This window comes from Tiliqua scincoides, chromosome 3, assembly GCF_035046505.1.
Source record: "Tiliqua scincoides isolate rTilSci1 chromosome 3, rTilSci1.hap2, whole genome shotgun sequence".
In the NCBI taxonomy this organism is placed as follows: Eukaryota; Metazoa; Chordata; class Lepidosauria; order Squamata; family Scincidae; genus Tiliqua; species Tiliqua scincoides.
The window spans coordinates 182093817-182121530 of NC_089823.1; the positions used below are offsets into that span (position 1 = coordinate 182093817).

Below are 27714 nucleotides of genomic sequence, written 5' to 3' on the forward strand. Positions count from 1 at the left end.
CTAATATTCTTTGTACATTCCCCTGAACATGAATGCATAGGAATTGAGAACCAGAAATTTCAGAATGACCTTATACTAACAACAACCTGGAGGACCAGGCATGAACAAGTCATATTCACTGAGAACCAAAGTGTTCAGCATGGTGTTATGCACAGAGGTGGTGTACAAAGTCAGCTAGGTTGAGCAACAGCCAAGGTTCCATGCCCATCAGAAAGTCCATCTGGCTGGGACAGTCAACTGAACCACCAGTACTGGTGACAGTGATAAAGCTCAATACACCATGGGGGGAGGGGGTTAAGAGGATGCCATGGGGGCCGAGTATAGGACTTTGCCATAGGATCTCCAGCAACCCATTGCCACCACTGGTTAAGTGTGTTTTTTGGTTACCCCTTCCAAAAGCAGCTCTCACACATCTGAAGAGTCCCCATAAAGAGTGGAAAGAGTGGGGGCTTTGGTCCATCAGCAATACCCTATCAGGATGAAGACCCGGGCTGAGTCAAAAAGTAAGCCATCACCTTTCATACTCACACATGAATGTTTCTTGATTCTACCCATTGCGTAAAATCCAATGATATGATATGGCCGCATGCATGCATCAGAAATGTCCCACCAAGTGAAATTTCAGCAGTTTCCACAACAACACTCTTAATCAGCTTTTTAAACTTAAAAGATTATTTAAATAACAGTTTTAGGAAGTTTGGTTGTTGTAGCTTCTGAAAGGGTAATAGTAGGGTGAGCATGACACTACCATCTATTATACTACAGATTTTTGTAGGATTGCTTTTATTAAAGGACCACACTTCACTATTGGAGAGTGCATCCTGTACAAGCCACCTTAAATTCCAGTGACAGGTGCCTTCAGAATAATATCAATATATAAATATTGAGACAAATGTTTCCTCAGATGTATAACCATGAATTAATATAACCATAGCGTGCTAACTCAATCTTTCTGGCTTACTGCTTTTTAGCTTTATCTGCATATATAATGCCTCCCAGAGGTAAATGGTGGAACAATGTATGGTAACTGAGGTAAGCTATGATAAGAACATGGTACATTGTAATTATACAGAAGGAAAAGTCAAAGAAATATTTTGAACCATTTCATCTGCCCATACTGTTAGCATGTCACTAATTTGCATACAAATGTACAAAAACATTTTAAGACAGACTTTCTCATTTACTTGCAAAGAATTGTTAAATAAATTAAAAATCAAAATCAAACACTTTGTGGCTGAGAGTAAGTTCAGAAAGGAAAAGGGTGAAATTCATGAAATTTGATTCGATTATTATTATTATTATTATTATTATTATTATTATTATTAACAGTATTTATTATTGCTTTTCAACAAAAAAGTTCACAAAGCCGTTTACAAAGAAAAATCAGTTTTTGTTTAGTTGCTTTTCTTATTTGCTCAGAATCTTCATAATGAACAGGCACTATGAACCCATGTGCGCACACATTCAGAAACAAATATTCAAAGTTAAGAAATCACAAATATTTACATACATTTAAAAATTAATTTCCACAGTGACACAAAGCTATCAAAAAGTAAAAGTTAATTCCTTGTGCAGGAACAGCCAAAACAAAAGCCCACTCACTATAATGTACAGGTTGAGCCTCATTATTTGGGTGGGTTCCGATCCAAGCACTTGCATGGATGGCAAAAAACGCACTACAGCAAATCAATTTAAAAAACAAAGTTTCTTTGCTCTGGTGATTTAAAAACAGCCTTGCTAACCTTTGTGATGTAAGATAAGAGTCATTAAGAAGACAATCCATCAATCAGTCATCCTCCAAGAGCTTAGAAAGGCGCTTCACTCAGTCCCTCCCTTCACCAATGCAAAGTGATCACCTTTCTTTCACGTGCTCGGGGGGAAGGGAGGGGTCGCCTGGAGAGAGAAGGATTGATGGATTGTCAGCCAGCTGCCCTCTCTCTCTCTCATTAAGGAGGCTATTGTTAAAGGACTGTTCAATTTTTTAAACTGACTTTAAAGGGATGCATTTTTCCCCTTCTCCAGGGATCAGCACATTCCTTCTCATTTGCAGTGGCCATTCGTGTTGAATCAAATCCGTGTATAAAAAATCCGTGTATAACAAGGCTGGACCTAAAATTTGGAAAAACGAAGTCCACAAATCACTTTACAGGTGCTTTTATGAAGAACATTCGTCAACTGGCAACTTCTAATGGACAAGTTTATTGTCCAGCTATCAAAACAACAGTGGCATCAGCTGTAACTAAGGGTATATATAATGCTGTCAGTTTTGGCAAATAGTGTATTTTCCTCTCATTGCTGATGACTGGAGATTTCAATAAACAAAGGAAGGAAACCATGTCAGTTGGAACACCATAAAATGAATAGCTGATATGACGCTTAAGGGTGATATTTTCAGCAGTGAATTTCAACCAGAGAACTCCAAGACTCAAAACGGCTGTGTTGCCTCCGAAGAATTAAAATATATGTGCACTAAACTACACACACACACACACACACACACACACAATTTATCTTGAGAAACAGAATCTCTATTGTTTGCTGAATATTTTTGGAATAGGTTTATGCATAGTGATAATGATTTGCATATTCAGAATTTAGGCCATAAACCAGAAAGTTCCTAGGGAAGCATGGATCCAGTTTCAAGTCCTTATCTCTTATGACTAAGGGCCCAATCCTATCCAGTTTTCCAGTGCCAGTGCAGCTGTGCCAATGGGGCATGCACTGCATCCTGTGGTGGTGAGCCAAAGAGGCCTCCTTAAGGTAAGGGACCATTTGTTCCTTTACCTTGGGGCTGCATCCAGGCTGCACCAATGCTGGAAAATTGGATAGGATTGGGCCCTAACTTATTTGAACAGCAGGGTTCCCCTTTCCTTTGATGCATCACACCTTGCTTTTGAGACCCCCATGTTTCAAAAGCAGTTTTCCATGCAGCATGCTGACCAACTTTTAAAGAGAAAGAAAAGTCAAAACACATGTTCGGCATACAATACCTTTTCAAACCCTAACTTATCATGGTAAGTCTCGATGGCAAGAAATTTCTTTTCACTGAATTCATTACAACAGAGCCTTAAAATGCACAACCTTTTTTTTAAAAAAAAGCTTTCAAACAACTATGATGCAGTTTGAGCGGCATAGGATATGGCAAATGCTCTCAGACACTGACAGTCTCACCATTCTAGCTCCAATTCCACCAACTGATTCACCTTGGACACTAGCACTATACTGTGCCAACATATTGCTGATGTCAGAGTAAACCCCCAACAGAGACATGAGCAGGATGTGGACAGAACATGGGATGGGTGACAAGGAATCAGTGCTGCTATCTTGCTATGCTCTCTGTTTCTCTTTGCTCTTCACAGACAGCTTTCCAGTGGGGCACAGGACACATGACCCTCCATATGCCCAATAGGGCAGACCACAAAGGAAACCCACAGAATGCAGTGTCCAGTGTGATCCCAGCTGTTTCTCTGTAGGGTTGCTGACCTTACATGTTCCAGGAAGGCCCCTGTTGCTTTGAAAGCTTCATGACAGATGGTGAACTAACTGGTGTACTCATGCTTCACTGACACCCACTAACTGTCTGCCAGATATCTTTAGTGAGGAGAGCTCTGATGGGATGAGATGAGATAGCTGGCAACCCACTTATTTCTCTTTCAGATGCTGCTCCCTCTTTGAGATTGTGCAAGAAAAACATTGTCCTGATCACACTTGTTTCTTTTGTAGCAGTAGCTGTTGCTCTATTAGTCATTCCAGGAGGCTGCCAAGGGGTATAATTCCAATGGTGATCTCTTATTGCACCTGTGTCTGCCACCACTTTCTTCTTGGTTCACCCTGGTGGTATGTTTTTGATTGCAGGTATTGGGGTTGGGTAGACTGCAGTGATTAGCTCCATGAACACTGGACAGATGTTGGGCCTCCAACCTGTGATCAACGCTGTGTTGGTGTTGCATGCCTACTCAGAAGCAAGCCCCAGTAAAGTCTTCTGAGTAGACATGCATAGTACTGCACTGTTATGGAGTTAGCAGATGGAATTATAGCAATACTGATCATATCAGGAGGAGATTCAAAAGGTGGGGGGAAATATGGAGTAGTGTTTTAGGAAAGGGAGAAGTGTTTTTAGGACTAAATTAGAAGCGTTACTGAAGTGACAACTCAAATTTATAGATTTGTGAAAATACAGAATCTGAAGCAAAATAGCTCAGGATGAGCGAAATTATTAGGTTTCTTACAACAGCAACTTAACAAAAGAAAGTGCTGACACAATCCAAGTGTTATGACACAGATGAAGTTGTAATTTATAGCTTTGCAGCTGACATATTTAGATATGACTGTGTTAACAGATAGAGGTGTTTTTATCCATATGGTTAATTAGATGACAGGAATAGGTTATTTGGCTAAAAAGGATAATAGCTCATGATGACTTTCAATACATGCAAAATTGCGGACTGTTGCATTAAACAGTTCAGTACTATAAGTACTGAATATGGGTACTGGTTCAAAACAAAACCAGAATCTAGTGGGTTTCCAAGACTGGATGTATTATCAAACAGGTCAGCTTTATTTTACAGAAAATGATAGGCAGCATCCGGACATTTCATGTCAATAACAGAGGCTCTCTCCATGACTTGAAGGAACATTCTGCTCAGGCAAGGAGCCCTTGAGTGAACACTGGTGTGCCACGGATGGTCTGCACGTGTGCCATGGGAGTTTGAGGAGGGTCATTTATTAGTAGGGCAATTGGAGAATGTGAGCCCCTACCACCAGCATAGTATGCCTTGTCAATGGTAAAAAAAAAAATGATGGTGTGTCTTGACTATTTTAGTGCTTTGTCAGTGTGCCATGAGCTGAAAAAGATTGAAAATCACTGCCCTACAGCAATGCTCAACAGCATGTGATGAAAAAAAAAAATCTATCTATCTATGCCAAAAATTCTGAGAAAAAAGGTGAAAATATACTGTTAAAGAAAAAAAAACAATCCAAGCAAAATTAATACTTCTATCACAAAGGTTATCTTATACACTCTCTTGGTTAATACCCAAAACATATAGAATAGTTCAAAACACTGAGAATCCATAGTGTTTACTTTGTGCTAAAGTCAGGAGAGACTGGAAAAGCACACACAAAGTATCTCACAATGAGAATGAAAGCACAGTACTGTACAACTTTGCACCCCAATACTTATTATCTAACAGAACTTTCCTTTTATTCTGCCGCCTGTATATCTCTCAAAAGAAAAAAATAAATCAGGGAGGGTGAAAGAACAAAGGAGAGAAAAGCTCACAATCTCAATTGTTAGTTGCCAATTCATTCTGTTTTTCTCCCCTCCCGTTGTCTAATTTTCTCACTTACAACAGCCCGATGGCATCCAACATACCTTTTCCCCCTTCGGTCTACTCCCACACCCATACATCCCAGATGCCTTGCTTACATCTTTATGGCAACATTCACAGGAAGTGGTAGGCTTTGATTCTACTGAGGGATCATCTCTTGAAGTCAACTCATTGATACTGCCATCCACCAAAAAAATAACATTCACCTGCCACTCTCCATTCTCTGTTCCTGTTCTGTCTGTTTCTGGAGTGAAATTATAGATTAAAAATTTTGTGTGCAGAATGCTTCCTTACCCTAGTTTCATAAGCATGTCTTTCTATTGCTTACCTATAATTTCACTCCACAGAGGAATACTTATTTTCTACCATCTTAGTTCTATATATGCATGTTTAGGGCTTTTCTGATCATATTAGAAAGTCATGCCCTGACAGGAAGAGCAACGGGAGTATCCCAACTATCCCATCAAGACACTACCAAACATTATTTACATTTGAAGTGAAAGGAAAGGTTAGAGACAAAGGGCACAAAGAAAACAGCTGTTTGTTTCATTAAGCCACAATGTACAACAGACAACATTCAGTTTTAGTATCCTCCAAACAGTAATGAAATTAATTTTTTTTAAGTCATGCAAATGAAACTTGTGACTTTGCAACACTGGAATGCTACGTAAGGGCTAACCATTTTAAATGAAGAACTGATGGGATTAATAAGGCACTGATACAAGATGAAAATCCATCTCCCGTTTGTGGGGAGTAGGGGATCTGCAAATCACTGGGAAATCAGCTGGGAAAGGACTGCAGTGTGACATGAAGATCAATCTCTGTTCCTGGCATTACTTTCTATCCCAGATGAGTGGCTGTGTTCCTGTACATATGGTCCTATTTCAATAACTTCCTGACTTAAGGAAATGGCATCAGAACTACCAACGTGCTTAGCAGGGGCACTTTGAAGCTCCAGGAAATATTTTTCTTAGAATAGCATCCTCAACACTGATTGAACTTTTTGCACCAGCCACCAAAAGTTTGGCACTTGAAGTACAAGAAGCATGAGCAGAAAAAAGAAGCGGGAAAGTGCCTTGAACACAGCCAATAGATAATGAGGTAAGAATAAAGAACAGCAGTGGATAAGGAAACAGAACTCCCCCAAACCACATTCAGTTAGCTAGCTTCTAAGACATGCTTGGAATAGGAAGGATAATGCTGCTGACATCCTCTACCTCTTGTTTCAGAGCTGATCGATACAGTCACTGCCAGTCATGGGGATCCCCCATATTGCATAGAGAGCCTTTGCACCAGATGCTTCTTGGATTGTTCAACTGGTACTTATGTAGACACAGCACTACATATAATGCACCATGCTATGGAAAAACCATCCAGATACTACAGTATTTGCAGCAGCTTCCACATGGAACTTCCAAGGCATGGATCATTTCACAAGTATTATAAACTTCACTGCAGGGAAAACTATCCAGAATTTGCTAAACAAAACCGATTCGACAGAAGTAGTAGCTGCCAATGCTCTCTCCGTTCAAAACCAGTGAGAGAAGTGAATATTTAAAGGACTCAGGCTATATACAAGTACTTCTATGGTATACTTCTGTAGTTCTACTGACATCTGTTTGAAGAATGCAGTTGTACTGCCTCTAAGTCAGAGCCTTAGGGGAAACAAGTGGAATCCAAGAAATAAGTTATGGAGCAATGTACTGTATATTATATACAGTATTTATATACTGTAAATTATACAGTAATTTATATACTGTAAATTTAAATTTAATTTAATTAATCAGCAGGCTATGAATCACTAAAAACTGCTGCAATCATACATATCTTTCACACTGAAATAAATCACTCTTGTTCAACCTATACTTTCTCTTTGTAAGAATTAGGATAATCGTGGCAATGATGTCTTTTCCAGGTTGTTTTTTCCATTTTGATGCCAATTTATTTAACCTCTGAATTCTTGAAAGTGGTAACACAACTTCATCTGGGAATGGGGCAGGCATGGAATTAAGATACAGACTATGTGAGGACCTTAAAAACAAGAGTTTCTTTTTTAGGAGAGATGTACATAGAGTTATAATTATGGTCTTTTGCTATGCTGTATTTTTATTGATTGTTTCAAAGATATCTTTTGTTATACATCACTTTGAAAAGAGAATGGCAAAGCAACTTGTGTGTGCAAAATAAACTTTATAAATAAATACACATAGGCTGCAATCCTAACTACAATTTCCTGAGAGTAAGCCCCATTGAACAAAATAGGACTTACTTCTGAGCAGACCTGGTTAGTCTTGTGCCCATAGATTATCACAAAAAAAATCCTGGCAACTGGACACAATATGCTGCTTGATCATCATCCCTCTTCCACTGTGACTCAAACTGCGACTCCCTGTGAGTCTCAAAGCAGACCTTAGCAAAAGGGTTTGACTAATCTATACCAAATATATTAGCAATATATACAGAACTGAACAAATAGAATAAAAAAATTCCATAAGATAATGGCTGAATCACCACACTCTGGTATGATTCACTGTTCACTGCTGGGCTGATATAACAAATGCAAACAAGAACAAATTTCTCCTCAGGGATATAAAAAGAATGATGTGGTCCAAAGGAAGGTTGATTGGCCAGCAGAAGAAGGAAGTAGACTGCAACTATGATTCCCAGATACATTCATGGTTCTTATGACCCCAACTGTTATTTACCCCAAAGATCACAAGGCAAAGATGGAGGCCAGTCTGAATGAGGAAAAAAGCTATTGAGAACTAGCACAGAAGCAAGAGAAACAGACAGGGAAGCTAAACATAGAATACTGTTGAAAAATCATATAGATTTCCTGCCATACATGTGTGCATGACACATTTGAAGATTATAATGGCCATTGGTCTACGGATTCTCCATCCTGGTTACTCCTTGGTGTGAAGGGCCTGAATCATTGTACTTCTGCTTTTCACTCCCTTTACATAAATTCTAACAGTGCTAAGCCCACTCTGGATCACCAAAATTGTTATGCAGGATTGACAGAGACCACTGAAACCAACGTAACTTTAAGGCTTTTATTGTGAGCAATGAAACCTGACCCAAAATGACAACACCCTTGTTCCAAATTCCCTGACTGAGTGAGGACCTGAGGCAGGCACTAGGCAGGCAGGAGGCAGCAGGACTTGAGGCAAAGGCTGGCTGGTTGCTCCCTGGCTCTCAGTGGCTCTCTCAGGGGCTCCTTGCTGCAGCTCTCTCTCCTCAGCTCTCAGGTTTCAGCTCTGCTCTGCAGCTCCTTCTCTCCCAGCTCGCCTGGTGATCTTTCTTTCACCACAGAGCTTGCTCTCCAAGGCTCCTCACAGCAGCTTTTCCCTGGTGGTCTATACAGCTATCTGCTTGTGCAGCCCCTTTTATAGACCTCTGCACACAGCAGCCTCTACCTTCCCTCCACTGATACTTGCAGCCTCCTCTCCTGCAGCAGTTTTCCCTCAGGCCCTCCTCAGACTGAGCCCAAGTTTTACACATAACACAAACTAGCACCTACTCCTGCAAGAGGTCCACAAGAAACTTCAGAACTTCACAGATTTATGCACCTTCAAAACCTTCCACCTTTTTTCCAGATGCACTCATCCTCTAATTTCTGTCACCTATTGCTTTTGCTGGATCATCCCAAATTTTCTCTGAACTTCCCATGAGTTCCACCAGCAGTACTATCTCCACAAAGCCCATGCCTTTCCAGAAAGATTTCATCTTAACTGGGTTTATTAAAATGTACATTAATACAAACATAGATTTAACTTTAGAAAGTTAAACTTGCTATTAGATAAGAAAGTAAAAAAAAGTCAGTAAGATGAGCAAGCAATCTGAGTGTTTCTTCAGAGATAGTAAAGCAATTTTTTTCTGTGAGTCACAAACACTTTATTTACGTATTTATTTAGAGTGCAATCCTAACCAACTTTCCAGCATTGGCATACCTGTGCAAGTGGGGCATGTGCTGCATCCTGCAGTTGGAGGGCAGTCACAGAGGCCTCCTCAAGGTTAGGCAATGTCTGTTCCTTTACCTCGGAGTTGCATTGCCCTTATGTCGGTGCTGGAAAGTGGGTTAGGATTGCGCCCTTATTTATTTAAAAGATTTTTATACTGCTTTTCTGATACCTAAAACGGTGTATAACAAAATACATCACATTAAAACAGCAAAATACAACATTAAGATTAAAAAACCATTAAAACCATAAAACAATTTAAAAAACAATAAAAGAGCAGATAAAATTTATAGCAGCATAAAAATTGAAAATTAAGGGGTCCATAGGGAGTACCTCCCTCCCCAAAAGCCAGCTGATATAGAAAGGTTTTTAAACCCCACCAGAAACCATACATTGAAGATGCTACTCTTCATATACTTTAGCAATACATATAAAATTGAAAAGGACAGCTCATTTCCTGTCTACTTTAAAAACAACTGAATAAAGTTGTTGATCTTCAGAGAAGATAAACTAGGGTATATTAATAACTTATGCTTCAAACTAGCAATCACCAACATTCAATGCAAAAACAGTTGCATTAAAAACAATACTTACAGAAAATATGACAAAGTTTTCTTAAGACCAGAAGACTTGGAGAAGGGGGTGGGGGGAAGGTTAACAGCTCAGGAACCTAGGAGCTGGCTTCAATGCCACTCATTCTTTGAATATGAATTAGCACTGGGTAATCACAGCATATTTATGAGGCCTTTTGCCTGGTCCTCCTCTCCTGTGAATGCTGTATTATTCATTGCATGTGCCCTGACCTCAACGAGCTCCTGTTCTGACAAATCATACTTGATTAAGACAAATCTTTATTAGTTAGCTAGTCAACTTCCCCATTTATCATTTGCAAATCCCATTCTCCTTTTCGGATACAGTAGAAGTGACTGAGACCATTTTTCTCCTGTACAAAAACAAAATGCTTGTTACAGACAATAAGTGCAAACAGAAGCGTAGGAATCAGTAATAGATGATAAAACATCAATTTAATGGGTATAAATTACAAACACTGAAAAACCAACAGAACAGCATGTTTCTGTTGGCTTAAGAAAAATGATAATTAGCCAATCCTTTCACTAGCTTCGATTTCTTCCTTTCAGAATGAAGTCTTGCTTGAAAACAAAATGCCACATATAAAAAATGTATTGCAAAGTTGGAGACAGAGAGTTCTAAGGTTAAAAAAAGAGAAAACAAAATGCAGAAGACTGCTGAGTAAAGAGATTGTTCAAGGTTCTTAGTAAAAAAAAAGATCTTTTAAAAGTGGAAACATAAAAGAATGAAAATGAATTCAAAATTATTCATGAGCCTTCAGCACTGTATGAAAATGTAATATTACTTTCTAAAAAGTGGTATTTTGTTTTAAAAAATAATTCAACAAAACGTTAGTTTATTTCAGAAGCTTACAAGAAGGCAGGGAACAAAAAGAACTTTTGATAATCAAGATTAATATTTAGGCTTAATTATGCTTTTTTCCTTTAAAAAAATTGTTATTATGATCCTTCTACCCATACTTGACTCTTCAGTTGACAACTATTTGCAAATTTACCACTTCAGTAGCAATATCAGCACAACAATTTAAAAATGCAATGGTGTAAATATTCCAGTGGACTCATTGCCAATTATTTCATAAGAACAAAGAAGTCCATTTCCACAATGGTGGTTTAATTCTGTGATTTCTTTATGGGGAGAATGGTTGCAATAAATTGTATTCACTTCTCTTAGATTTCTTATCACTAATTATATACAGCAAAAATAGATCTCTCAAGATCTACCAAGAGAAGGGTTTTTTTTCTAAGAAAGGTATGCAAATGATGCCTGTGAACACTTCTGTCAAAAACAAATTGATGTGGCACACCAAGATCAGTATCGAGAGCAACCAGAAAACTACTGTTACAAAACAGAAACCGTCTACCAAATTATGCTGCCACCACCAAAAATCAGGTTACCATCTAACTGGTAGAGAAATACATTAAGATAAATACATGAACGTGCTCATCCTATGCCTACTTGTTTAACAGTTACATATACCTTTGTACTTCAATCACAATCCTGCTTTTAAAGCATTTTAATATTGCACAATACTAAGATAATCTACCAACAAGTGTAAAAGTTGTTGGCCACCATCAACTGTGGCACCAGACCACAGACAACTTGGGATGCTTACCACAGGCCTACAGTGCCAGTTGGTACTGGAACTGGCTTCATACAAAATGGAAAATGATACTTTAGTTACCATTTGAAGCCTGGGCATGATTGACACAGCCATGACTGCAATGGAAGGCAAAACTTAGGTAATTTGGCAGAAATATTTGCCTTACCCTACCTAGTTTTGCCACCAGTGGCAATGCCAAACTCAAAACTGCTAAGTACCAAAATACTTCGACCAACCAAATCTCCTCAGTCTGAGGGACTAACTACATAATATAATGAAAATGTGTGTAAGAAAGTCCCAACAGACTTCGTTCAATAGAAGAGTGTCTGTGTTATGTCCATGAGAATAGAACACCCTCAAATCTGGAAATGAAGAGGTTGACATAGGGAAATTCCCTCACCATAGATCCTAGCCTCTCTATTCCACCTGAACCCCTTGTACAAGAGAAACCCAGGAGTCCTACCCCACATCCTCTCCAGGGTAGAGGATGTGATTCTGCACCTTTCCTCTGACGCCGCTGTAATCAAGCCACACTTTCCTCAACACTATGGGAGCAAACACTTGCAAATCCTAACTAGCTTCAGCAGCTAAATAAACTCCCAGTGAGGTCCAGAACGTTGCTGACACTATATCTAAGTTCTGACTCTATCCTAGTCTTTCTTGTCTCCCTTCAGAGCTTTCTTAAGTATAGAAATATATCCTGTAACTCTGGGGATATATGCTTGGAAAACAGGGTTGTTCAAAACAGCATTATAGGAAGTAATTATAAAACTGTTCTAGTATAGCTGTGTTCACAGTACTGCACTCACCAGTACGTTAAGGCAGTGTCTGTTACATAACTGACCACTATTGCCATCATTGCTCCTCCATGATAGTACTGTCAACAGGCTCAGATTGTTACTGGATGTCTACCCTTCAGTTTTCTTCATATTCGCTGAACAAAAAGTGGTTCAGACATACAATTGCACAGGACCACCACAAGAAACACTTCCATGCTGTTGTACTCCATCTAGAACCAACACTTTGGGGTACATAGTTTAGAAGTCAGCAAGTCCTTACTTTAGATAAATATTTACCTTGAAGTTCTGTATTGCAGTGAATGATAGATTCTGACCAAGTGTAATGAATGTACTTTCATTGTCTTGGTTAAAAAAAAAAAATCCTAACAGACTATTTGTTTATCCCATATTACTATAATTATGCACACACACCATACATTGGGAAATCATCACACTCTGACATATTAATATGAGCCTCCAGTTTACCAATACAACTTTGCTGCAAACGTTCAAAATGTGTTAAACTGATGTCAGCATCTCAGTAATTTCACAGTTTTAAAACAGTTAGAAATGTAATGACTACACTGCACTTGATTAAAGCATTTACAGCTCTAATCAAAACCTGACAGCAAGATCAAAGATGTTAACTTAAAACTCTCTTCTAATTATGTTTAAAATGCCACACCTCAGGCCTGTCTCTCCTCTTCTTTTTCAAACCAAATTCTGCTTAAGAAAGATCTAACACTTCTTAACAGTTCATTATCCAATAAAACTATTCAAAGCTTAAAAGCAATCTACACAATTAGTCAGGACCTCAGGGAGTCCACCGGTAGTCTTTATTACAGGCCTTCATATTAAAACACCTTAATTATATTTGTCAAATGGATTTCATTAAAACCCATCGTCACTTTAATTTTCATATTCTGACAGCACTGGCACAGGCATTATTACCACCTGCCATGCAACAAACTACAAAATTATCAAATTCCTTCAAATATAATGGATTTCTCTTTTTCTTTTTTCCCCACCTGAACAAAGATTTCTTCTATCTGCAGAAATGAAAACCAGAAATTATAAACAGTTCAAAAACATAACATTCACTCAACAGCATTGGCTTCTAGTATAATATGCCAAGAGCAAGGATGTATATAGGAAGTGGAATTAATGCTTGATTGCCAGAAACACTTTATACAAAAGGTAAGGCATACATACTGGAGGAGCACCTCTGAATCATAAAGGCAAGACATCAAACAGAATTCACAGCTATTTAATCAAATGACAACTATCAGGACTTGAAAGCAGACGACATTCTAGCTTGTATTTTATGACGCTGCCACATGGCATGCAGAAACTGCTATGGCTTCTGTGGGCAGTGACTGTAACCATGACTTAGGTTAGCCATGATTAAATGCCGGGCAGATTCTTTGTTTAAATCTAAAAGAATACATATGCTTCTAAGTCCATATTTCTATTATTGTAAAGGAGAGCAGATAAAGACTATTTATCCTATGTTAATTAGTTTTCTGTTAACCATTTCCCAATATTCAAGGACTGTTAGCTCTGAAATCAGAAAGCAGTGCTACTGCTGTTCCATTTGTGCAGTGCATAAGAGTTAGAACATCCAAATTATGTTTGCATTTTTTTCGTATTAGTGTGAGCAAATACATTTGAAATAACAGGCAGGTTAATGGGGCTATGATATTGTTTTCCCAATAAATGATATTGGCAACGAGTGATAAAATAGCAGTCCATTCATGTAATTCATTTAAAAAAAACAAACAAAAAAAAACCCTGACCAAATACTATCTTGGTACACAGCTAGAGTCATGTTGTACAACTTCATCAGAAATCAGACTGGTCAATGGTACAGTAAGACAAGAGGGTTACAATCGGCGTAATAGTAGTTTTTCTACTTCCATGCAACCATATTAAAAATAAGAAATGAAGAGATTTCTGACATATGCCTAACACATTTTACTGCTTTGTACAAAGGTCTACATAGTAATGATCTCTTTCTGTTATGAATATTTTAAATCTCATTAAATAATCTTTGATTATTGTGAGAAGAATGGGGGAAGAATTTTATGCATCTGTTTAAAGTGACAGTTTAGACTTTATCCCACTTAGCAACAGAAAATCCACGTATTTACAGTCTGATCCTGAATGGTGCCTCTGATGGTGCCTTTCCCCCCCCCCCCCAGTTTTGCCTACATTTTCTTATTTTTATAACCATAATCTCCCTACAGCTCTGTTCAGAAAGAGATGGGCAGCACAATCCAGCACAAATTCCCATGTAGTGTTGCCGGCACATCCGGTACCGCATCCTGTGCAGGAATTTTGGCTGCTGAATGTCTCCTGGAGAAAGGGGACCTTTGTTGCAACTTGGACCTGCTCAATCGCTGGTGCAATGTCTACATTGCCCAATGTCAGTGGATTAGGCCTCAGAAGGGGGAATAGGATGTGGCATATGCCAGTGCCACTGATCCTACCCCCCAGACCCTACTCTCCCATCCCCCATCCCGTCACCGCCCTCCCCCATTCTGCTTCTGCACTGCTCATTGCAGAACTCACTTTCTCCAGCATGATTGCTCTGTCTGCCAGTATGTGTGGGACAGCGCAGGACTTCTAGCAAGCAACAGCAAGTGCTATGCCATTGTAAAGTGCTTTATGGCACTTTTGCAGTGACAAGCACTGCTGTAGCGTGTGCTGTGCTGGCATACACGCTGTTTTGGGCTGTTTCATTACAGAGTTCTGGTGAGGGCATGACACTGGGAAGGCTGGAAAATGATTCTCTAAGAGAAAGGCAAAACATCTCCCCAGACCGGTAAGCAACTAGTAAGGTAGGTTTGGTCAGGTTGTTCACCTGCATGTCAGACTTGGAGAGAAATTAGAACCAATATAGTGGGGAATGTCTGTTAGTTAGTTGGCAACCTTCAGTCTCGAAAGACTATGGTATCGCGCTCTGAAAGGTGGTTCTGGAACAGCGTCTAGTGTGGCTGAAAAGGCCAATTCGGGAGTGACAATCCCTTCCACACTGGGAGCAAGTGCAGTCTGTCCCTGGCCTGTCTCCCTGGCTATGGGCCTTCCTTCTTTGCCTCTTAGCCTCAGCCTCTTGGCCAAGTGTCTCTTCAAACTGGGAAAGGCCATGTTGCACAGCCTGCCTCCAAGCGGGCCGCTCAGAGGCCAGGGTTTCCCACTTGTTGAGATCCACTCCTAAGGCCTTCAGATCCCTCTTGCAGATGTCCTTGTATCGCAGCTGTGGTCTACCCGTAGGGCGCTTTCCTTGCATGAGTTCTCCATAGAGGAGATCCTTTGGAATCCGGCCATCATCCATTCTCACGACATGACCGAGCCAACGCAGGCGTCTCTGTTTCAGTAGTGCATACATGCTAGGGATTCCAGCACGTTCCAGGACTGTGTTGTTTGGAACTTTGTCCTGCCAGGTGATGCCGAGAATACATCGGAGGCAGCGCATGTGGAAAGCATTCAGTTTCCTCTCCTGTTGTGAGTGAAGAGTCCATGACTCGCTGCAGTACAGAAGTGTACTCAGGACTCAAGCTCTGTAGACCTGGATCTTGGTATGTTCCGTCAGCTTCTTGTTGGACCAGACTCTCTTTGTGAGTCTGGAAAACGTGGTAGCTGCTTTACCGATGCATTTGTTTAGCTCGGTATCGAGAGAAAGAGTGTCGGAGATCGTTGAGCCAAGGTACACAAAGTCATGGACAACCTCCAGTTCATGCGCAGAGATTGTAATGCAGGGAGGTGAGTCCACATCCTGAACCATGACCTGTGTTTTCTTCAGGAATTGGTGATTACAAAGCTCCTAATAATGTCTCCTTCAGAGGTCTAATGTGCATGTTATACTCACTGCTGAAATGCCCATAAAACATGGCCAAATTGTTCATAAGTATCCTTATGTATCATAAGACCTCCCAAAGGGGGTCAGGAATATCCAGAAGCCTTGTGTAGGCTCTCGACAAAGGCAGAGTTCACCAAAGATAATAACTGAGCAGAGTTAGACCGCTGCAGAACTTTACATACCGCTGTTTCATCAATTGATTGAAACTAGTACAATGTGCAAACCTGAAGACAGTTCCATACTTGATGAAGGAAACGCGTCTGGCATGTCTTACACTGGTGCTACACTAATGTTTTCCACAACAAACATGTAGAATAGAGACTACATACATAGGTGCTCACTGGGAACTTTGAACTAGACAGACTCACACAGGTGGCTGAAATTAGAACACATCAATATCACTTTAACATCAGAGAAGAAAAAGTGCACAAATGCATTCCAGCTAGTGGCCTGTGCTTCCTACTCTTTCCCTGGTCCACACCAGATATTTAGGAAAGAAAGGAGAAATTGATCCATCACTTTAAACCAGGGCTTCTCAAACAGGGGCGTCGCAACACCCCAGTCTGTGGGCCCTGGACTCTACTCCTTAAGGGGCGGGGGCAGGGGGAAGGCAGTGATGCGATCCCCAGGATCGTGTTGCTAAGGGGGCTTCAGGGACTGGCATGCACTTACCAGTCCCTGTAGCAGCCTCCTGGGGGTGAGAGGAGCCCTGCATGACTCTTCACAGGGCTCCCCATGCTGTAGAAAGTGAAAGCAGAGCGATCAAGCTCCGCTTCCAGTTTGCGATTGCAAAGCGGAGGCAGAGCGCGATCGCTCCACTTTCACTTTCTGAAGGTTGGGGAGCCCTACACAGCGTCGCGCAGGGCTCCTCTCACCCCCGGGAGGCTGCTGCAGGGACGGGTAAGTTCATGCCAGTCCCTGCAGCCCCCTTAGCAATGCGATCCTGGGGACCATGTCGCTGCCTTTCCCTTGTCCCCTGCTACCTTCCCCACTCCCCTGCAAGGATTTACTTTTTAACTCCTTGCGATTTAAACTCCTTGCGAATTTGAGAACTGCTGCCTTCAAGTATCTCCTGCTCCATTCTGGGATGTCAAAACTAGCTGCCTCATCACTGGTTAACCTAGACATCAAATGTCTTTTCCTTTAAAAAGGTGAGTCAAAGCCCTGACCTTCCTTTACCCAGCTATAGATGCACTCATATTGGAGAAATTACTGCAAATCAGGGTCAATGTGAAATACTTTCAGGTTTCTGTGAGACATACCCAAGTTAAAGCAAACATGATTTCTACCAGAAGACACCATTTTGAAGAAACTGTGAAATTCAACTCCATATTGGGTCTCCTTACGAGTATCTGCTATCTCAATCTGATGCAAAATTCTGGACAGACATTTTATCACTTTAGCAATTGATTTGTTTTTGGATTCATTATGAGAACAGATTTCTACTCCCACCAACAGAATCTTCAATATATCTCGATACTATGAATGATCTGAAATGTTTTGTTATGCTGGATGTTTAAAAATGCATGCAATGAAATAAATAAGTGATGATAATAAACAATAATAGGCAAATAAAGATAACAAGCTGCAAGAACACTCCTGCGTTTCTTATGGAACTGTGATAAGATGTCATGAGAAACACAAATTACTCACAGTTGCTTATTAACACAGCATAGGTGCACTAAGCGCATTCATTCTATAATCGTGATACTGACAGATTTTGCCAGTCCAAGTGATTTTTAAGTCCAAGTGCTGTCCCCTGGAAGCTCATCAACAAATAAATTCTGTTGTCATCAGTAAATAATGTATTAAATAAGTTTTATTACTAATAATTATGGAAAATCAAGTTGTTCACCACTCTTGACAAACAAAGTCAGCCATAGCTTCCACCCTAAGGAGATACAAAAACCCATTCACAATCAGACCTGCACTTTGCTGACATGTATTCTATACCATTTTAAGTCTCTCTGATACAAATGAGGGCCTACAGAAACCCTGCTGACACGAGAGTCACAGAGAGAGCATATATGTCAATGAATGCTGCATTCAGTACACAGTCCTGGTGCTGTACTTGCAGCTTGATAGGGTTGCCTGATTGTACCATGTACTGTACCAATGCAAGCAGGAATTTATCATCATCATCATTATTATTTAGATGGAACAGTATCATCAATATGCTGCTATACAGGAGTTGTGGAAGCAAAAAGGCAGGTCTCCGCCCCAATCTAAATCTTGAACTGCAATAATTACAACAGCATCCTAATATGCTATGCAAGGCAAGTGGGGTAGCTTTATATCAAACTGCCCTACTTGCATCTCAAAATCCCATCTCTTCTTGCTGAACCTTTAAATAGAACTCTGACCCAGAACAAGTTGGAAGCCAATTTCACAGTTACTCAGCAGATTGCCTTGTCCATTCACTACCCACTCTCAGGTAGTATATTGTGTAACCTGTGGCCTGAGATAAATACAGCTGAAGAAGAATGGGTTTTGCAGAGCAAATGAGGCGGTATCCTAAGGCTCTCTTCCCAAAAGGGATTCCAAATCACGAGTAATATTATTTTATTTTAAATATTTATAATCAAAAGGATTTCAAAACTGGCTTTCAGAAAAAATTAAACCCATTAACAGTAGAATTAAGAAAACAACAATAACAATTTAAAAGCACAGCAAACAGTAAAACCAGCAAGGCGTATAGCTAAAAATCAACAGATCAAAACTGGGGAAAATAAAAGCATGTGGGAAGATCAGTGAAAGTGGTTTGCGAGACCAGGATTTCAAAGGCCTGCAAAGGAGAAACATAAAAAGGAGAGGAGTGGATCCTATGAACTTATTTTCTAAACCGATGACAATAAATGCAAGAAGCAACTTTGTCCTTCCTTCTTAAACAGGTGAGATAATGGCTCTCACTCTCTTTGCTGGCATATTGTTACAAAATTATCAACTGAAGTGTTGATAATTATTAACAGATCATAGACACCTCCTTGAATTTTAGGAATACAAAACTCAGATGGGCTACTATTTGAGTATTCTGGGACCTCTTCTTTAGCTAGTGATGGATGTCTACGCTACTGAAGTCTAAATGGAGACATGCCTGAGCAGACTCATTCAAGACTTCACATGGAGTGAAGGGCTTTTTTTCTTATTATACCAGGGAGAAAGGGATTCCCATTCACCACAATTCCACTGAAAAAGTGACATGACAAAAGTTCTATCTGTGACGCTGAAGTTCATTTTTCAGCACTGGAAAGATAAATCCATGCCATCAATAAACCAGTGTACTAAGGACCTATGCTCCTTGTAAATAGTCAGCTTACTGCCAACAATGTATGGATACATACCGTAAACATACCATCCATTTGGTCAGCTTTCACAGATACATGCCCACTGAAACAGAGATACATCCTAGAAATTCATGAAGTCAAGCCACTTTGTGAGAAGGAAGGTTACAATTTCTTCTTAACCATAAAGACTAGAAATATTCTGCTCTAGAATAAAGTAAAACAAATTGATTCTTAAGGTCGCAAGTTCTGGACCAGACTCTGGACCAGACTCTTTCTGGAACTCGATGCTATGAAGGATTGATTTCTGAAGTTTGAAACCAAGAGCAATGTCTCCTTGTATATAATCACATGCTCCAAACTAGACCAAGATCAGAGCTATCCTAGGGCATTTGATGTAAACATGTAATAAAACATGAAAAGAAAAATTACAGTAGGTAAGATAGGTGATGATTTCTAGACACCTTCCTCAACTATTTCTCCTCTTGCTTAAATGTATTGACCGGTTATAGAATAGCTGACTACCCAGCTCTGTAGCAGTATTACGTTGGGTTGTTTCTGAACCAGTTTTAAACACAGGGAACTTTCCCAGTAGCATTTTGTGAACATTCACAGAAAGATGTAAACACAAAAGATGGGCTTGTAAAGGTCACAAGACACAAGTCTTTTCAGGTGTTACATTGTCTACCCCAGGAAGGGGAGAGTGAGAGTGCACCAGCAAGCCCACCCCCATTCTGTTTCACTCTCAAAACCTCTCCTCATGGAGAGTTTTGTCTGCAGTGACAACACCCTCCACCAGGAGAGAGCTTGCTGTTGATTTCCACACTATGAACATTCCAGGATGGCAGTCACAGGAAGAAACTTTCTCAGTGGTGTATGTTTGGCATTGTAGACCATCTACATGGGGAAAGGAGGGCAGGACCATCAGTATGTCAGGGGAGAATGCCAGCTTGGGGGGGGGGAAGGGCTTGCAGAATGCTTTCACTGTTCTCCTCCATTCCTTTTATAACACCTGAAAAGAATTACAGTTAAATATATGTTAATAAGAAATTTGAAAATGATGGGCAGCATGGTTTATCATGAGGCCATGGAGCTGGAAAAAGAAAAGTATTCTTAAAAGATAAGCAGACAATGATATCAACTTTGAACAGATACTGACCCCTGCCTCTTCCTCTAAACCAGGGGTGTCCAAAGTTTTTGGCAGGAGGGCCACATCGTCTCTCTGACACTGTGTCGGGGGCCAGGGGAAAAAGAATTAATTTACATTTAAAATTTAAATAAATTTGCATAAGTTTACATAAATGAATATATTAAAGATGAACTTATATGAATGAATGAAGGTCTTGCAATAGCTCAAGGCCTATAAAAGGCCTTACACAAAGCAAGACTGGCCTTTCCTTTGCTGCTGCTACTGCATCACAGACATGAAACAACAAGCAGTGGAGAGAGCCGTCATCCCACAGCTCACATGAGAGGTCAAACAATCGCCCTCACACTGAGAGCAGTTGCGTCAGGCCAGTGTGGGCTCCAACAAATCTCTGGAGGGCCAGAGGCTCATTGGAGACTGGGGGCTCCCTGGGGGCCGCATTGAGAGGCCTCGAGGGCCGCAAGTGGCCCCAGGGCTGGGGTCTGGGCACCCCTGCTCTAAACTGAATCAAGGATTGCAGTTATAGACATCAGCACACCCCAGACAAACACAGAAAGAATGCTGCATCAATTCCAATTAAAACTTGTTCCATTCATTAAAATATTTGTCAGAATTTCTTTCTGCTGTATGCTGCAATGATTTAACAGTTGCAATTAGATGAGAAAAGTTCCTAGAAAGCAAAGGACTACAGGTCGAGTTCTGCAGACTAGTTGAAATAATGGATACATCATTGCATGTCATACATCCAGATACACAAAGTGCATGGGAGAAGATATAGGGAAGCTTTCAAACCAATCTTTTAAACAAATGCCTCCTTTTCCAATACTATGGAATGGCAATGATTTTACAGTCATCTGGAAGAAGATTAGCTAGAATATGAATTTTAGTAATGTCATCCACAGTGAATTTTACAAAATGTCTACAACTTCAAATGTGAATTATTCTAGGCAGTGGCGTAGCTAGTGAGGAGCAGCGCTCTGCCCTAGGTCCTAGGTCCACCTGCCTGCCTTTGGTCACACCACAAGTGACCAAAATAGCTAAAACCATGGTTTTTAGGATTAATACTATCATGTCATATATCACTCAATGCAGACTTTACAGCAGAATACAATGAAAAAAAACCGGAGTGAAATATCTCCATTCTATCAAAAGTTATGGCCAAAAAACCAGAAAACAAAAATGCATGGAACCCTATGAAAAGTGAAACTGAACCATATTGTGCGTTTACTCATGAGTGGGTGAACCTGCTTTAGTCCATCGGGAAGGGCAGGCTGAGAGAAATCCGATGGCACCAGAATGGTCTTGATCTGATGAACACAGCCCCCAAAAAACAGCCAAAAAGGAAGTCCCTCCCTTTAAGTTCACAAATGTATTGAGCCGTATTGAGCCCTGTGGAAAGCAAAATTAAGCCACACGCTCACATTTACTCACAAGTAAACAAATATACCTTGGTTTGTGGTCAGCTCAGGCAAAGGAGAATGCAAGGCCACCAGAATGGTCCCGATCTGATGAAAGTGAAGCTAAACAAATGCTTCAGAAGGCACCCCCCCCCCCAATAAAAAGAATAAAATAGAGGCTTAAACTGGTAAGGTGAAATTTTTTTTGTTTTAGACTTTTAAAGCTAGGTGGGTCCTGATAGTGATATGGTTTCGTATAAGAACTTAAATCTAACTGGGCGCTGGGTGGGGCTGAAAATCTCACTGATTGTTTTGTGGCAGGCTACAAAGAGAATTCACTTGGTGGAACAAGGTTGGCTTACCCTTAAATTGGTGCTACAGTGCTCTTTGTCCTGAGTGTGATTGATAGCACTTGTAGGCAATCAGAGCAGTGCATTCTAGGTAGTGTAGTTCCAATTACTGCTTGTTTCCTGCCTCATTATCATCCATATCTCCTAGTGTGCTGTGTGACTTTCAGAAAATGTATTCTCCGTGCTATTGAAGGTATTGCTATACCACACTGTACACAGTTGATTAATAGATGCTGTTAGAGGTCACTTACAGTTTCCAAGAGAAAGAGTTGATGGAACCAAAATTTCTTTAAAATCTTCTTTGTCTTAGAAGTTAATGTGAAATGCTTTAATTAAGAGAATCTTTCACTATGTTCATATTGATCAGTTGTGTGCTCAATAGCTTGCCTGCCCACAGAGTACTCATGGTTTGAAGATCGGTTTTAGTAACGGTCTAGCTACATAAAGATTGCAATAATAAAACAGAACTATCTACAGTTAGTATGTCAGCTAAGTAATACAAAAGACCCACAATTAATATTTGCTGCTTTCCAGAGCAGCACTGGTTTACAGAGCAAATCTCTTCTACGAAGGAAAATGCTCCTGGGGCAAATGATGATGCCTACAGAATAAGAACACAAATCAAAACCAGCAGGGCTTGCATGTATGTTAAACACAAAAACTGGATTTTTTTCACATTGCATGATTGAAATCAGGGTCCTGAAGTACAATGGTGAAGCACAATGGTGCTAATTTTGGAGTCTAAAATCCGAGCACAGCCAAGCTTAAGAGACTCAAATCTGAGGACTGAGTAAAAACCTCTCAAAACCAAGGGCATGTAGATTTAAAAGAGAATGTACTGTGGTGGTTAAGAACAAATGCTATGGGCATTGGGCCACCCACAATGTAATAATGTAATAACCTCACATGGTTGCTCCCTACTTACTGGGCAAAGAGGCATTTTCAAGTGGTACTCCTCTTCTATGAGGGCTATTTGGAAAGTTGGCTTTAAAAAAAACAAAAATGAAGGAAAATAATTTTAAACTGCTCAAAAGTAACATACCATGCCGACACTTCCCTTCCATGTAATCTCCACCTGAATTGAGGCATTTGTTGTACCCTGGGACAAGCTTTTGTCTTCCCTTGTCAAGAAAGCTGTTTTTCTTCATTCTTGTTTTTTTAAAAGCCAAACGGAGGTTACTTTCTGAATAACCTTCGTATTTAGCAGGGAGCAAGTAACTGTCTCTCATTACCCCAGCAGAATGTATTTTCCAGTGGCTGTTGCTGGGATTGTTCTGAATTTTTTAAGATTGTGTGCCTTTTTGGCACAGGGAGCCATTTAGTTATTTGATTCTGTTTATAAACCACTTTGTGGACTTTTTTTGGTTGAAAAGCGGTATATAAACATAAATATTAATAACAGAAACAGAGATCATGCACGGACTCTGAGCACTTCCAAAAGCAGTATGCAGACACTCTCTATAATCGGTTCTTAACTGGCACGTTTTTGAAATAACATGATTTTCAAATTAACACTGCAAAGTGCAATTTGTGCAGGCTTTTTTTTGAAATAACACGGTCAATTAGCTGCTAATTAGCTGCTAACAAGAAACCAGTCACCAGCAGTTTCCTGGGGTAGGGAGTCTCCTCTACAGCCTGAAGATAAAAGAGAGAGAAAGAAAAATGCTCTCACCGAATTTCTGAGCTCCACATCTTGCAAAATTCCTTCTGCTTGGTGGCAAGGGTTGGAACGTGCACTGGTGCTTGGAGATAAGTGCCAAGGAAGGCAGCAGAGGGAGACTTCAGAGTCTCCTCAGAGAGCGAGAGATACTTCTGCTACTTGTTCTGAGAGAGAAAGCAATTCCCTGTGGTTGCCTCTTGCAACATGGAAAGATGAAGCAGTAGCAAAGTGGGGTTTCTCAAGATAACTGACAAGAGGTCATAGAACTAAGCTCTACCGGTTGCTGTTTTCTCAGTTTCTTTGCTAGCATCTTTATTTTCCCTCATTGCTTTCTCAGCCACCAACAACAGTAGCCACTCCCAGTAGATTCCCTCATCAACTCTCCCTCTACACCATCTTGGGCAAGCAGAAGACACCAGTCATCAGTGTGAATGTTAAATTACTTTCCCCCAACCCATACTAATCCCACTTTTTCCTATGGGAAAAGGAATTTCAATTAATGTGTCTTAGATTTACACGTCATTTTCCAGGAACATAACCCTGTGTGATTGGAGAGCTATCTGTACATAAGCAATGTTACATTTATAGTCCAAGTAAAGTAAATTTATCTGGCATACATGTCCAAACCTGGACTAAGGTCAACATTTAACTGTATTCATTTTGTCCCTAAGGATAAATACACCTTCACACTATTAATATAATTTTTTAAAGTGCTTTATAGTTTAATCTAGCAACTGTTAGTCTGCACATGCCTGATCTTGCCTGATCGCAGAAGCTAAGCAGGCTCAGGCCTGGTTAGTACTTGGATGGGAGACCGCCTGGGAATACTGGGTGCTGTAGGCTTATACCATAGTCTTTCGAGACTGAAGGTTGCCAGCCATTTTTATAGTTTAACAATTTCTCGTGCCCCCCGAAAAGATATTCTCTAACATATTTGTTCTGCATTATTATTTCATTCCATGTTATCCCAGAGGCACTCAATGTTTAAATAACTCTCTCACATATAGAGCTTTGCACTAAGTATCGATCAACTTTGGTTGGAAGTTACTATGAGGCATTTTTAATAATCAGCCCAGCTGTTCTGAGAGCATCTGGAATATAACCTCAGGAAAACAGCATAAAACACAGAGTGTTCCGTTAGCAACACCTCTTGCTATCTCAGTACTGCTGCTAATACTTCTTTAAAAGAGAAAACTTTATTCTTATTTTAACAGGAAAGATCAGAAGGTAATACAAACCAATTACACATTTTCAATTCTGCTTGAAAGACCATAAAATGTGTATATTTTAATATCTTGCAATCTATGGGTCTTTTATAAAAGATTAAAGGCATTCAATATTCAATTTTCCTATTTAAAATTTGAGGAGATAATGCATGGCTGCAAAAAAAGAAAAAAAAAGGATAGCACTATCATCGCAGGTGCACAAGATTATAGCCTGTGAAAAGAAGGGGGTGATGGAGGGCAAAATGGGCACTGTGACTAGTAGCTGCCTGTTTTCCACTTCACTCCTCTTAGTGGTCCAAGTAAGATTTTACTGGGAATTTGGTAGGCTTCCTGCTGCTACCACTGAGGTAGCATACAAGAAAATGCATTGGGAAAGCCTGTCTTCTGAATGAATACAGGTCCTGAAATCTGAGGGATCTCCTTGAACCCAAACAGCAACAGAATTTATGTAATCTGGTAGGTGTGGCAATTAACCCACCACCCCCCCCCCCACAGGTAAATGAATAAAAAAATCTAAGGAGTTGATTAAAAGGTTGAAAGAACAAAGCAATGGGGGTGATGCAAAGGATGAGAATAAAGCATGTATCCCAAAGTAAATTGGAATGACAAAAGTGAGATTGTGGGCAATGGTTGACAAGGAGATTAATAGGCAAGCGGCAAATAAAACAAATTCCCTGATGCAATTGACTGAATACTGTCCTTATTCTAATCATTTGCACTGCCCCAGGAGCCTTGTCCTTCACTCACATGGTTACTGGGTGTGTCTTCTGCAAAACAGCAGTGGTTTTTAATGACAGACTGGGGCAATACACTGGAGCATCCTTGTGCATGACCATAAAAAACCAATTAAAAAACCATTAAATTATGCAATGAGTCCATCCAACTGGATGGTTTGCAACTACTTAGATACATATACCTGCCATCCACAGTAGGAAAACTGGTTAGTGCCTATTATCATAGCTGGTCCCAGTCAATGGACAAGCAATCTACAAAGCAAAGGCCTGTTAGATCTACCATTTGGTCTTTCCATAATACTGCCAACTGATCAGCAAATCATCTCAGAACAATGGCTACTGCTTAGGATGTCTCAGTAGCCATCCTGCTGATGTGTCACAGTAACCTCTGGGGCTAGAGAGGTGTAAATCTTGTGGAAAAATCAGCAAAATATGGAAAAATTTGGAATTTTCACCATATAGCCACAGTAAAATAATTTAAACCCATTATGGACTAGATTCAGACTGGCATATTTATTAGGCGATGATTTGCAAGTATGAATGAGCTATCAGAGACCAAACACCATCAAATGGAATTTCCACTTCACCAAACCTCTTCTCTAGAATCGCAGAATGATGGGCAACCTCCAATGTAAAGTGCTCTACTCATGGAAAGGGCCTGTGTGCCCTCTCTTCCATGATGTAACCCCACAGAAACCCCTGAAAATCTGATCCTGGGGACACTTGAAAATAGTGTGTGACATGATATGGGGGGGGGGGGCTGCCAAAGGGGGGAAATAGCAAAATTCACTCCCTTGAACAAGCAGCAGTGCCTTTCTATATCTGCAAGACAGCACTGGATCCAACAAAAAGAGATTTTGTTTTATTTGAAAGGGGGGGGAATCACGACCCTCTGTGGTTCAGGATTAGGAAAGTATAACCCGCATACTTATGGAGGAATGCATGTGTTCAGGAATGCATGTTTGGGCTGCACACTGTAGTGAACACAGTGTCTGTGCCTTTACAGCTGTGTATGCCTAAACACATGTATTTGCACCAGAATTTTCCAGATATGGACCCTGAATTGGCAAAGTGTAAGAAGAAAAAAGATCGGTGATATCTATTAAAAGACATGAATGAGGGCCATATCCTATCCAAATTTCCAGGGTTGGTACAGCTATGCCAATAGGGGCATACACTGCATCCTGTGGGGCGGGGCAGTCACAGAGGACTCTTCCAGGTAAGGAAACATTTGTTTCCTTTCCTCAGGGCTTCATTGGGGATGCCCCAGCACTGGAAAGTTGGATAGGATTGGGTCCTGAATAATTAGTTGTACAAGTCAACACACACACACAGAAATCACAGACTGGAGATCACAAATTGGCTCAGAGATATAAGTATTGAAACACAGTGATCTGGACTTTTCTTACGTGATCTATATTTTGTCATAAAAACTGTCTGCGATGAGGATAAATTTGCATGCAAAATCATTCATTCACATATATTTTTCTTTAAATAGTAAAGGTTGCGGTCTTGGTTACTGTTTTAATTCTAAGATGGTACACATACACGCACACACACCATTAAATTGAACTTCATTGTTTCTATATTTCTCAGGGATACTTGAAGGAAAGCTTTGTGTAGTCTGAAAAAAGAAATGCTCGATATAAAAATAGGTAGCTGCTTCGCAGAATATAAAACCAATAAGGTTCACACCCCTCAGTGGGTGATGGATAAACATCATAAAAGTAAACAGCGTTCTGAAATAAATGGCTCTTGCAAAATTCTGTGAACAACCCACTCTTGTGTTGCTGTCTTT

General features: G+C 40.2%; 1 protein-coding gene across 5 annotated transcripts in view; it reads right to left on the bottom strand.

Annotated features, from left to right (window-relative positions):
* VTI1A (vesicle transport through interaction with t-SNAREs 1A) overlaps positions 1-27714 on the bottom strand; it is a 309951-nt gene that overhangs the window by 114133 nt on the left and 168104 nt on the right. The window lies entirely within an intron of this gene.